The following is a 13,250-nucleotide window of genomic DNA, read 5'->3' as shown; positions in this document are numbered from 1 at the left end:
GACGGGCCTGTTTTCTTCCACTTGCTAAACTTTAGCACCCGTCACATCGAATGTTTAGATACTAATTAGAAGTATTAAATGTAGACTATTTACAAAACCCATTACATAAGACGAATCTAAACGGCGAGACGAATCTATTAAGCCTAATTAGTCCATGATTTGACAATGTGTTGCTACAGTAAATATTTGCTAATGATGGATTAATTAGGCTTAATTAGGCTTAATAGATTCGTCTCGCCGTTTAGATTCCACTTATGTAATTAGTTTTGTAAATAGTCTACGTTTACTACTCCTAATTAGTATCTAAACATTTGATGTGACACGTGCTAAAAATAAGACACGGGAAGAAAACGCCCCCGGAGTCTCCACTACCACAAATTGATCTGTATTGGCCATGTCTTTTAAATGCGATCGCTACAGATTGCAGGGGCAAGTGGACGTATTGCAGGGCATCCCTTCCGGCAAGCAGGAAGCCGGACGGACGCCGCCTTGGACCGGTCGCGGATGCCTGCGGGAGGAAGGACGGCCAGGATCTGTGCCCGGATGGCAGGGAAGCGGCAGACTAGGGGATGGATAGGAGCCGGCGAAGGGCAGAGAGGTGAGCGGAGGTGAGGTGCGGGAGGCGGCGGAGGCCACGGAGGTGCCGGCCACAGATGGAGGATTGGGATGCGGCGTGCCGGTGTCCGCGTGGGAGGCGCGAGGTTTACTGAGGGAAAAAGTCCGCTCAGGGCAAGTACATTGGTGTCGTCTAATAGGCGGTCTCATGCATTGACACGTAATCTTGAGACGATTTAACAGACAACTTGTACAATGGGTTGTCCTATATGTTGTCTGGTAGTGGTATATACTTCCTTAATTTGTGCATAAGAAAAATAAAATATTATGAGTTGCATAGCAACAATAACTCGTACAATGGTTGTTAAGTTGTCTCGTAGTCCTACAATTTAGCTCATGAGGTGGTTGTTTCGCGAAGCAACGACCTCTTTCTCTCTCCTCGCTCTCTCTCCTCCACGTCATCAAAAATCCTACGTGGCACTGCATGAGACGACCTATGAGACTGCTGACGTGTAGCAATGTACTTGCCCTTAGTAGATAAGCGCTCCGAGACCGCGTACCCGAAAATCGGAGTTCAAGTTGTATCCTCGACTGTGTGCTAAGTGGTGAAAAATAGCAAGGTGTTTGGGTAGGATTATGGTTTATTTGCACATGTAAGCGGGAAATAAGCGGAAACAAACACGCCCTATACCATCTTCCCGTGCATACGAATCTCGTTGCAATGGAGACAATTAGATATTGTGTGCGCATACAAGTAGTAGAAAAAATAAAAAAATACACGCCATTCATAATTGTTGTGAATCACTGTCAATTACCTAATTAGTTAAACACATGATTATCATGATGTCATTAGCAGTTACTAATTATGTAGATACCTTTTGGTGAAAGGCCACTCCGTGAAGGTGCCATACCCCTTCCGAACTGTCACCCTCGTGCCCTTGGGCTTGTATAAATATGTAAATAGTACATCAATGAGATCATCCCATTCCATTACATCACTTTCACTTTTCCACTTTCCACACGTTATCACGCATGTTGTTCTTCACTGAGCGCAAGAACAAAAGGGAGGCCTGAAGGCCTCAACACCATCATTAGGTAAGATGGCTTATGGAGACTTACATTTCATTGCTCTGGAAGACTGTTTCCTGGCATTCCTCTTCATGGTGGCCGGCGATGGATCCTTGGACGAGGTCCTAGGATTTGCTTCAACAGCAGAGGCCGTCACTTCTATGCACGCCATGGCTATCGTCCCACAGGACGCCGTGGTCGCCGCTCCCATGGTGACCGAGGGCGTTGGGGCTTCACAAGATGGCATCACCGGATGCCTCACCGGACGCCTCACCGGTGGAGTCCTCGCCATGCTCCACTGCAGAGCCTAGGCCAGCGGCCTGGACCATCGACGCCAGCACCACGTCGCGTGCAGACAACCTTCGATTCCACTAGTGCTTCCTCCAAGCGCACACGTACGGCTACGCCACCGTACACCGCCGACATTGTCTCCACTAGTCGAGGCTCACCATCGGTGGCGCCTCATTTGCCGACACCCACACCACCAGAGGAGCCACCTCGCCGTCCTCTGGTGCTGCGCATCCATCGCCCAGGGAGCACCATGGAAGGCATCGGGGTCATCCCCGACCTCAACTCACTGGCGGTGGCGACGATGGTGGTGGTAGGCATCACTGGCTTCGGGCCTTAGGCCGGTCCCTCCACCAATGGTGGCCACCACGCTGCCATCACTTTCTTCACCGTCGTCAACATGACCTCCGACCTCGCCAGGAGTACCACGACAGTCCACCCGAGCTTCACCATCGGGACCATGGCGCCTCGCCGGGGCGCGCCTCCATTCTTCAAATCCAACGGTGCCTCCACATCCGCGTCATCTGTGACCAGCCAAGCGGCGACACCTGCCGCACTGAGCCCCCTTGGCCGTGTCGTGGCCGTGGACCTCCGCCCGGGCATCCGACGCGGCACCTGGAGCCTCGCCGTGCTGGGGCTCTCCTCCGAGAGTTAAGTGGCCGGCCGGCGGCTGGCGACTGAGGGGCGGCGACATAGAGGTAGAGGCGTCGGGTGGCTCGTGATGTGGACATCAACACCAACGATACATCCACGCCTACACAAGTACCAGTTTCTGTGCCTACACAAGTACCAGTTTCTGGTCCTATTACTCGCACCCGTGCTCGTCAACTTCATCATCAAGTAAGTTCACTCTTGAGTTCCTGTCCATCCTATTTAGACCATGGAGATGCGTGCACTCTTGTTTTGGTTAGGAACCAGGGAGAAGATCGAAAGGGAAAAGGACTCGCCCGGACTGAATTCGGACTCCAGGACAGCACCAACTTGTGATGGTCACCACGGTCGCATACGGACTCAGATTGGGGCGTTCAAGTATTTCACGGATTCATTATGAAGTCTATTTTCATATGGATCTAGATTAAAGTCCATATCTGGTCTGAGGTGGCCGCATTGACTGATTTACTACCGAGAGGTTTTATGGTGTTGCGTCTTTTTAATTTGGCCCAATGGACCGTATATCAAGTCGGGTCCAATAGGGACGCATCCTAGGGTTGGAGCACGACCCCAACAGCCTGGTGGTTGTCCTCCCACCTTCATATACCCCTTAGCCGCCACCAAGAATAGTTGGGTTTTGTTTAGATCAAGTTTAGCTCTCGCTACTTGCTTGGAAGCGCGCGTGCTGGACCAGCCGCCCATCTTCCTATCTTCGGAACCCCACCTTATTGAGATTGAGTTGGAAACCTTCATCTTAATCTAGTAAATTCAGTACTTGTTATACTTGTTCTTGCTAGTTCTTCAATTTCTTGCAGGACGAGTGCCCTAGTGGCCGGGTGACGCGCTCCACAAGATCGCGACAGCCATTGGTGGTGGTGTATCGGTTGCTAAGGCGCAGCTTGGAAGGCTGTAGTCGAGCCGTGAACGTCATCTCCATCGACCAATCGAGTTATCCCCCGCCTCTCATCGAAAGATTGGGAATCAACCATAGCGGGTTCATATCAGCTCGACTGCAGGGCCGCATGGCTGCATGGGCGCCAGTGGCGATCGGCGGCGCAACAGCCGGTGGTGCAAGCCACCAGTGGTGGTGGCAGCTCAGGGGAGGAGAGGTTGGGGATTGAAACCCTAACCGACTCCCTCTACCCCTATATATGGGCCAGGGCAACCAGGTTGTGCCTTCTTGGGCTGCCGCGGGCCGAGGCGGCCTGCCAGGCTTGCAAGCCAGACGCGCCACCAGGCCGGGCCAAGCCAACAGGTGGAGCCAGGCCACCTTGCCTCCTCCCTTTTACAAGATAGTCCCCAGGCTTACCTTTTATTTACATGTTTAGAATACTCAGTTCTGCATGTTTCTCTTTTAACCCCTAGATTGTTCTGTAAATATGTGTTGTCAGGTATTTGCACCCATATAATAAGGATGCTAATGTTACCGCAGTAATTGAGCATCATCATGATCCGCAGATCTTTTATTGGTGTTAGAACAATCTTTACAGATGCAATTTATTTTTATTTACATGATTAATACCTCAATATTCTACATCATGTAGAACATAAAGCAAAATTAAAATTAAGGCCTATACATATGATTTTGGAACAACACAAGGTGATGCAACCTAGGCACCGGCTGCGATATGTTCTTTCTAAAAATTTATCTGCCCAGAGACCGTGCTTTTAGGCAGCTTTTGCTCATGATTGAGAGGTCTACATCTTTCAGATGACTACCTTCAATGTGTATATCCAATTTTCATATAAATGGACAACATTGCATATGACTATCAAGTCATTTATTCCTAAAGGAATTAAAATATCCTATACCTTAATTTTTGTTGTAAGAATCATCTTACATTCACTATTTTGCTCACTTTAGAAAACAAATTACCTCAGTAAATTAATCCTATAGATGGTTCTCTCATGTAGGAAAATGGCTCAATTAATCAACAAAGATTTCACTGAACTTGCAGCAGATGGTAGCAACTATCTGACTTGGGCTATGGATGTAAAACTAGTGCTTCAAGCAAAAGGTTTCATTGGAACACTCAATGAACCTAATCCACAAGCTCCTATTCTTGAAGCACACAAGGTCAGAACTTTGCACTTTCTAAGGCATCATTTTCATCCAAAATCTAAAAAATGAATACATCATGGAAGATGATCGTAAGAAACTTTGGGATTCACTCAAAGAGCGCTATAATCAACAGCAAAGTGTAATTCTGCTAGAAGCAAGACGTGAGTGGTCTGTACTCCATCTTATGGATTTCAAATCTGTTGCAGAATACAATTATGCAGTTCACAAGATTTGTTCCAAGCTTCGTTTCTGTAATCAACCTTTGGATGATGCAGAAATGATTGAAAAGACTTTGTCTACATTTCTCCCTGCAAATAGGATATTGCAACAGCAATACCGCCGCTACAACTACACCAAATATTCTGACTTAATATATGATTTATTTAAAGCAGAAAAACATGATGAGCTCTTAACAAAGAACCATCAACTGCGCCCCATGGGTGTAGCACCTCCGCCTGAAGTTCACTTCAATACTTAGAATAATAACAAAAAATTTGGTGGCAAGAAATTCAAAAAGAATTTCAAAGGAAAATGGAAGAAGCAGAATTACTAGAAAGGCAAAGGTTTTAACAAAGGCAAAGGCACTTTTAAGAAACATACTCATCATGACAACTCTCAAGTTTGTCAAAGGTGTGGTTAACCACACCACTAGAAAGTGTCACACTGCTAAGCATTTGGTTGATTTATACCAAAAATATGCTGGAAAGCAAGTTCATGGGACAAGTTTGAAGCGCACTTCACTACTCAATCTACTGACGCCAGTTGCTCCAAAGATGTTCCCATGGAACACAACAATGAGAAGATCCCACCGCAGTTGGATAACTTATTCAGCATTGACGACATGCTCGTGGATAGCACTGACGACATGCTCGTGGATTTTCAATCCAACAACATGTTTGGAGATATGAATTAGTCTCCATGCTCCCCAAAAGAACTTAGTTCTATAAGCCATATTTATGTAATATTGTGTTGTAAATATTTGTTGTCACTAGTATTGTAAGACATATGATACTTATTTAAATAAAGTATGTATATATATAATCTATGAGTAAAAATCTTAATTTTGATTTACTCATTTTAGATTATCCTACGGGGACAATCCAAATGGAGGAAGAAATTTGTTTGGTGGTAGTTGCACCACCAACACCATACTCAGGGAAATTAAATATTTCCAAACTCTCAAAAAGAGTAAAGGAAATGTCACAACTATTGCAGGCCACGATGCTGTGATTGTTGTTTTCGGTCGGGCCACAATAATTCTCCCTATGGGTACTCAAATAGTAATTGAGGATGCACTCATGTATCCTGATTCAACTCATACCCCAGTGACTTACAAAGATATCCGTCACAATGGTTTCCATGTGGAAAGATACAGTGACAACAAAGATGAATATCTATTCATCACAAAAAAATGACGGATATAACAAGCAAATGCTTGAGAAAATTCCTTTCCTATCAATAGGATTGTATTACACATACATCAAACCTGTACAATATGTTGCATACAAGATAATTTTTCAAAATCTTGATGTCTTAAAGGTTTGGCATGATCGCCTTGGTCATCCTAGAATTGGGATGATGAGAAAAATTATCGGCAATTCAATTGGTCACAAATTGAACACTTCAGAATTTTCCAAGCCTTCAGACTTTGTGTGCATCGCATGTGCCACGGAAAAATTAATTTGAAGACCATCTTATCTGAAAATTAAGGCTGAACCACTACAATTTCTTGAACGCATTCAAGGAGATATTTGTGATCATAGTCATCCATTAACCGGACCATTTAGGTACTTCATGGTACTTACTGATGCATCTCCTAGATGATCACATGTACGTTTACTATCCACAAGAAACCATGCTTTTGCAAGGTTCATTGCTCAAATTATCAAATTAAGAGCACATTATCCTGAATATGCTATCAAATCCATCAGGATGGACAATGCCTCTGAGTTTTCCTCACATGCCTTCAATGACTATTGTATGGCTCTAGGCATTAATGTGGAACATTCAGTTCTTTATGTACATACACAAAATGGATTAGCTGAATCTCTTATCAAGAGAGTAAAATTAATCGCTAGACCATTACTATAAAATTACAAATTACCAACATCATGTTGGGGTCATGCGGTCTTACACGCCGCTGATTTGATTCAAATAAGACCTACTGCATACAATATGGTTTCCCTGTTGTAGTTAGTACGTGGGAATCAACCAAGTATTTCCCATCTGTGAAAATTCGGTTGCGCTGTATACGTACCAATTTTACCACCGCAGCGTACATCAATGGGCTCCCATAGAAAATTGGGGATATATGTGGGGTAGAAATCATCGTCAATCATAAAGTACCTCGAGCCTCTTACAGGAGACTTATTCACAGCCCGACACGCTGATTGCCTTTTCGATGAGGACAATTTCGCGGCATCAGGGAGACACACTACGTACCAAACAAAATACTAGGAAATAAATTGGAATGCCACCGGTATTTAGTCCTTTGGTCCATGTACTACAGAATCTGAATGTGAAGTTCAAAAGATTATTCATTTGCAAAACATTGCAAATAATCCTCTAGAGGCATTTACCAACTACAAAGGTGTCACAAAATCATATAATCCTGCTGTTAATGTACTAGAAAGAGTTGCAATTCCTACTCAAGATCTCCCAAATCAAAATAAGAGGGGGAGAGGTACTCTTACAAAGGATAAGGCTGCACAAAAGCCTCCGCGGAAACCATGGTAGGTTACTTCCGAAGCGGTAAATGCAAATCAACATCAAGTTAATAGACACCAATTGGATATTGTAAATCCAAATAATATGGATGTTCAACAGATACATCATGTACCCAGCACAAGTGCACACAATAATATAAGTGTTGGTACATTGGAAGACCCTGACTTTATTATTATGGGAAATCATGATGAGTCACAAGGGGTAAATGAAATTTTCATCAACTATACTGATTATGGAGAATCATTCAATAGAAAGACTACAAATATCGATATTTATTTCGCCTCCAAGATTGCAAATGACCTTCAACCTGATCCAGAACCTAAGTCCATGGTAGAGTACGTCAAGCGCTCCGAATGGATCAAATGGAAGGAAGCAATTGAGGCAGAATTGCGCTCCCTCAAAAAATGAGTGGTATTCTCCGCAATGTACCTACTCCTCGTCATATTTTTCCTGTGGGATCAAAATGGGTTTTCATCTGTAAAAGGAATGAAAACAACGAGGTGGTGAGATACAAAGCGAGGCTTGTAGCACAAGGGTTCACGTAGAGACCCGGCATCGATTTTGATGAAACATATTCTCATGGATATAGTGACATTAGCAGTACAAAAAGGTCTATCCATGCATCTCATGGATGTAGTGACAACATATCTTTATGGGTCACTAGATTTGGATATCTACATGAAAGTTCCTGAAGGACTTGATATTCCAAACAAGAATCATTCTCGCAACACGTATTGTGTAAAACTTCAAAAGTTATTATATGGCTTAAAATAGTCGGGAAGAATGTGGTACAACCGACTAAAGGAATTCCTTCTACAGAAGGGTTTTTCCAATAATGATGATTGCCCATGTGTATTCATTAAGAAATCCTTGACTGGATTATGTATTATATCTGTGTATGTTGATGATCTCAATATCATTGGGAATACACAAGATATAAATGAAGCATGCAACCATCTTAAGACGGAATTTGAAATAAAGATTTGGGTCAAACCAAATTTTGCTTAGGTTTACAGCTTGAGCATCTCCCAATAGAAATTTTAATACATCAGTTTGCATATATCCAGAAAATTCTGTAGAAATTCAATATGGATAAATCATATCCATCCAAAACACCTATGGTCGTTCGATCTCTTGATATTGATAAAGATCAATTCAGACCAAAGGATAAAGATGAAGAGTTATTGGGACTAGAAGTTCTCAGTACCATTGGAGCACTAATGTATATCACAAATTGCATAAGGCCTGACATTGCATTTGCGGTAAACTTACTAGCTAGACATAGCGCTGCTCCAACAAAATGCCATTGGGCGGGAGTTAAGAATATCTTCAGATATCTCCAAGGCACAATAGATGTTGGCTTATTTAATAAATTTGGCCAAGACAAAACTATTATTGGATATATAGATGTTGGCTATTTATCTGATCCCCGTAATGCCAGATCTCAAATAGGCTTTGTATTTTTACATGGTGGAATGGCTATATCATGGAAGTCATCAAAACAGACTCTTGTAGCCACATCTACAAATTGTTCAGAAATAATTGCATTATTTGAAGCTTCACGTGAATGGGTATGGCTTCGTAGAATGATTAATCACATACAACAGTCATGTGGTATAGGTTCGATCACGAACCCTACAATTATCTATGAAGATAATTCTGCTTGTATTGCACAAATGAATACAGGTTATATAAAGAGTAATATTACAAAACACATTGCTCATAAATTATTCTATCCTCATGAATTACAGAAAAATGGTGAGATAGAAATCTTGCAAACCAAATCATGTGATAATCTTGCAGATTTATTCACAAAGTCCTTACCAACATCATTATTCCACAAAAATGTTTTTGGAATAGGTATGAGATGACTTAATGATTTTTAAGCATCAGGAGGAGTCATTCCTTGATATAACCAATACATAATCGTCTGATTATGAATATTGCACTCTTTTCCTAATGAGTTTTTCTTATCAAGGTTTTCTCATATATATAGGTTTTTAATGAGGCAATATGCATTACAAAGCAATCATATATGTCATATAATATTTTTCTCCTATATTTTCCCTAAGGGGTTTTAAAGGAGTTTTTCCTATGACATATCTACGCTACTTCTTATATTTTCCCACAGGATTTTTGAAGGAGTTATACAAACACTGTTTACAAGATCACATGAAGCAATTGATCAAGGGGGAGTGTTGTGAATCACTAGAATTAGTTATCAATTACCTTAATTATGTAATGAATTAAACATGTGATTATCATATGGTGTCATTAGTAGTTACTAATTAGGAAGATACCTTTTGGTGAAAGGGCTACTTCGTGAAGGGGCCATGCGCCTTCCGAACTGTCACCCTCAAGCCCCTTGGGCTTGTATAAATATGTAAACAGTACATCAATGAGATCATCCCATTCCACTACATCACTTTCACTTTTCCACTTTCCAACAATAATCCCTACAGTACTCCACAGTCCAAACACATAATAAAAGTTGATAGTACAGTAACAGTACATAGCTCATTCGACTATTATCCTAGCTCCTTGGATGAATATAATGTGCGTGGTGAATCCAATGATGCGATTGGGCATCTGTACTATTCTAGAACTGCCCATATGTATGTACTTTGCCATGTCTTTTAACGTCGTGAATAATGAGGTCTAAATGATGGACCTCAACGTTTCGCAAAACAAAAAATGATGGACCTGAAGCGCTGAACGTACATCTGGGCTCAGCTGCCCGGCTGTTATGACGACACAGCGTGCAATTAGGCCTAGGTCATGTTTATATTTTAGAAACTACAGAATTTTCACATGAAACAATGCGATTCTGGTATGAAATCTATGGAGTCCCCATGTTCCAAATGGGGGGCTCAGTGCTAGCTAGTACAAAGGTTTGATGTGACATATACAAGAAAGTGATCCACAGGCAAATTAAATGGGGACGATTATATTCAATCACTGTGGGACCTGCAAAATTCTTGTGTTCTAAACAGGGACTACGTATTACTCCCTCCGTCCTAAATTATAGGTCGTTTTGACTTTTCTAGATGCATAGATATTATTATGCATGTAGACATAAGGTATATCTAAGTGCATAATAAAATTTATGAATCTAATAAAAGTCAAAGCGACTTATAATTTGGAATGGAAGGAGTATAAAGTAATGTACTGGCCATCCTATGGTAGATCGATTGACGCCTACGTTCATCTAACTATATGTAGGTCCAATGATGAACATCTTATGGAGTCTTTAAGTTTCACTTGGAGAGATTATAATCGATGCCCTTGAATCTGCACTCTGATAGACTACTTAAAATCCCAGAAAGCACTACCGGAAACCTCAAATTTGCCGAGTGTTTTTATGTTTGCCGAGTGCATTCCCTCGGGTACTCGGCAAACAAGCTCTTTGCCGAGTGCTGAGCTAAAAATGCTCGGCATATAAATTGCACTCGGCAAAAAATATATTTGCCGAGTGTAGGAAATAAAACACTCGGCAAACAGCAACTCGACACTCGGCAAAGAATGGACACTCGGCAAAACGCCACCACGTGACCGCCACGTGCGACGGCCGTCAAACGGTATGTCGACCGTTAGCACTTTGCCGAGTGTTCGTTAGTGACACTCGATAAAGACACTTGTTTGCCGAGTATCTTACAGAAACACTCGGCAACGTCATATGTTTACCGATTGTTCTTACAAGGCACTCAGCAAAATAATAAGTTTTTTTCACCTCCTACCCTCCAAACTTTTTATACTCTTTACATACAACATGTGGTACTATATGTTAAAATTTGGTATATTTCTCGATTTGTTTGCTATATTTAATTAATTAATTGCATTTAGAGGAATTTTTTTATATAAGTCAAATTTTAACTGCAAGTCATTCAATAATGGAATAAAATGAGTGGAAAAATGATATTCATGTTCTTGAGTCCAGTGTGAGGCCTTACCCGGGAAATGAAAAGAAATTTCGAACATCTTGTTCAGGAAACACGACCACGAAAGTGTGGCCGAATGGTTTTTAAATTCTAAAAAAAGCAAACAAAGTCTGAAAATCATGAAATTTGTCAAGATCTCATGATATCATATGTGGAGGCTGTGGTAAAAAATTAAGAATATTTTGCACATTTTGTCACGCATGATGCCTACAAACGGAAGTATCTCCGAAGAAGAATTGTAGCGTTGAGAAGGATCCGGTAAGATTTGGAGTCAAAGTGATGGTTGAATTGGGGTTTGACTTCAAAACCTTTTGTATAAGCAATATACAACATAGATTGGTTCATGTCAAATTTTGGTAATTTTTCGAATCCATTTGATAATTTTAATTTATTAATTGCAATTATAGAATTTTAATTGATATAAATTAAATTTGAGCTATAACTGCATGAAATAATGGAATAATATTAGTAGAAAAATAAAATATGTATTGTTGAGTGTATTTGACAAGGTATTTTCAAAATACATTGGAACAAATTTAGTAAAACACATTACGGAAAAGAAGGAGAAGAAGTATCCATGAAATATAAATTGGGTTTGCCGAGTGTCCCCTGTACGACACTCGGCAATGTCCCTCTTTACTGTTTGAAAAAATGGCAAAAAAAAAACAAAAGGGGTTTGCCGAGTGCCCTAGATCTAGCACTCGGCAAACCTTGATTTTGCTGAGTACTAGATCTAGGGCACTCAGCAAACCATCGGCAAAACCACCCCGCTGGCCGTAGACACACGCACGCACTCACACACACTCCACTCACGCACTCAGACACACAGGCGCCCCACGCCGCCGCCGTCCGTGCCCGCACCCTGCCGCCGGCCCACGCCACCCCGCATCCCTCCCGTGCCCACACCCCGCCTTCCGGGCTCCCTTGCCCCCGCCGCCGCCATTTACTTGCGGCTGCCACCGGCCCCGCGAGCGCCCTCGCCGGCCCCCCAGCGCCCCACCCCCACCGCCAGCTCACCTTGCCCCCACTGCCGCGCGTGCCCCCTCACGCCTCGCCCTGTGCTGGGTCCCTCGCCGGCCCCCGGTACCCACTCGCCGGCTCTCCCTACGCCGCCCCTGCCCCCCGGCGGCCAGCGCCCTGCCCCGTGCGCCGCCCCTGCCCTCCTGCTGGTAAAAATTCTTCAAACAAATTTCTTATAATTATTAACTGCAACAAGTACTTCAAACAAATCATTTTGCTCACTTTGTACATCATTTATGCTTGTACTGATTAACTAATTTCTTATGTTCGTATATGCTGCATGTGTACCACTTGATCATGTTAGAACCATTCATTTATAAAAGTAGTTCCCCACTTTCCATTTCCATAAGTAATTCATAATTGGTCTGGTCCTATTGCTAATTGATGTGTTAAAACAGGCTCGGCCGCTCCCTACCCCACCCTGCCGCCGTCGTCCGCCTTGCCCTCCTGCTGCCCCACACCTTTGACTTGTCGTGGTTTTGCAAGGTATAAGATGTGTATGTGGTTGTCGGCCATCGTGCCATTTTATTTGTTGCAAGTTTTGGAAACCTCACCGTGCAGGGGAGGTGCTGCCAAAATTTAGATTTGACACTATAGTGTTCCTTGGTTTGCAGGAGAGGCTATTACACTGTCCTCGACTCGTCACTTTGTAGGACAGCAAGGTGAGGAATAAAAGACCCCTCTTTCTGTATCATGTTCGTATATCACGTAACCTAGGCATCTCCCATTCGAAAGAGATACGGTTGGAAATATGCATATCCTTGCATATCTATAACCGTATCTGTTTTGAATTGTCCACGTTTTTTGGACAGCCCGAGGATGTGTAGATGGGCTTAGTTTCCATGCTCTACTCCAATCCGAGATAGAGTTTCAGCAGCATTTCCTTGTTGTTCTCCGGATACACAATCTCCCTGCCAGGACTGTATTTGGAAAACCGCGGG

Source organism: Setaria italica, chromosome IV, assembly GCF_000263155.2.
Source record: "Setaria italica strain Yugu1 chromosome IV, Setaria_italica_v2.0, whole genome shotgun sequence".
Classification (NCBI taxonomy): Eukaryota; Viridiplantae; Streptophyta; class Magnoliopsida; order Poales; family Poaceae; genus Setaria; species Setaria italica.
This window is presented reverse-complemented; position numbering follows the sequence as displayed.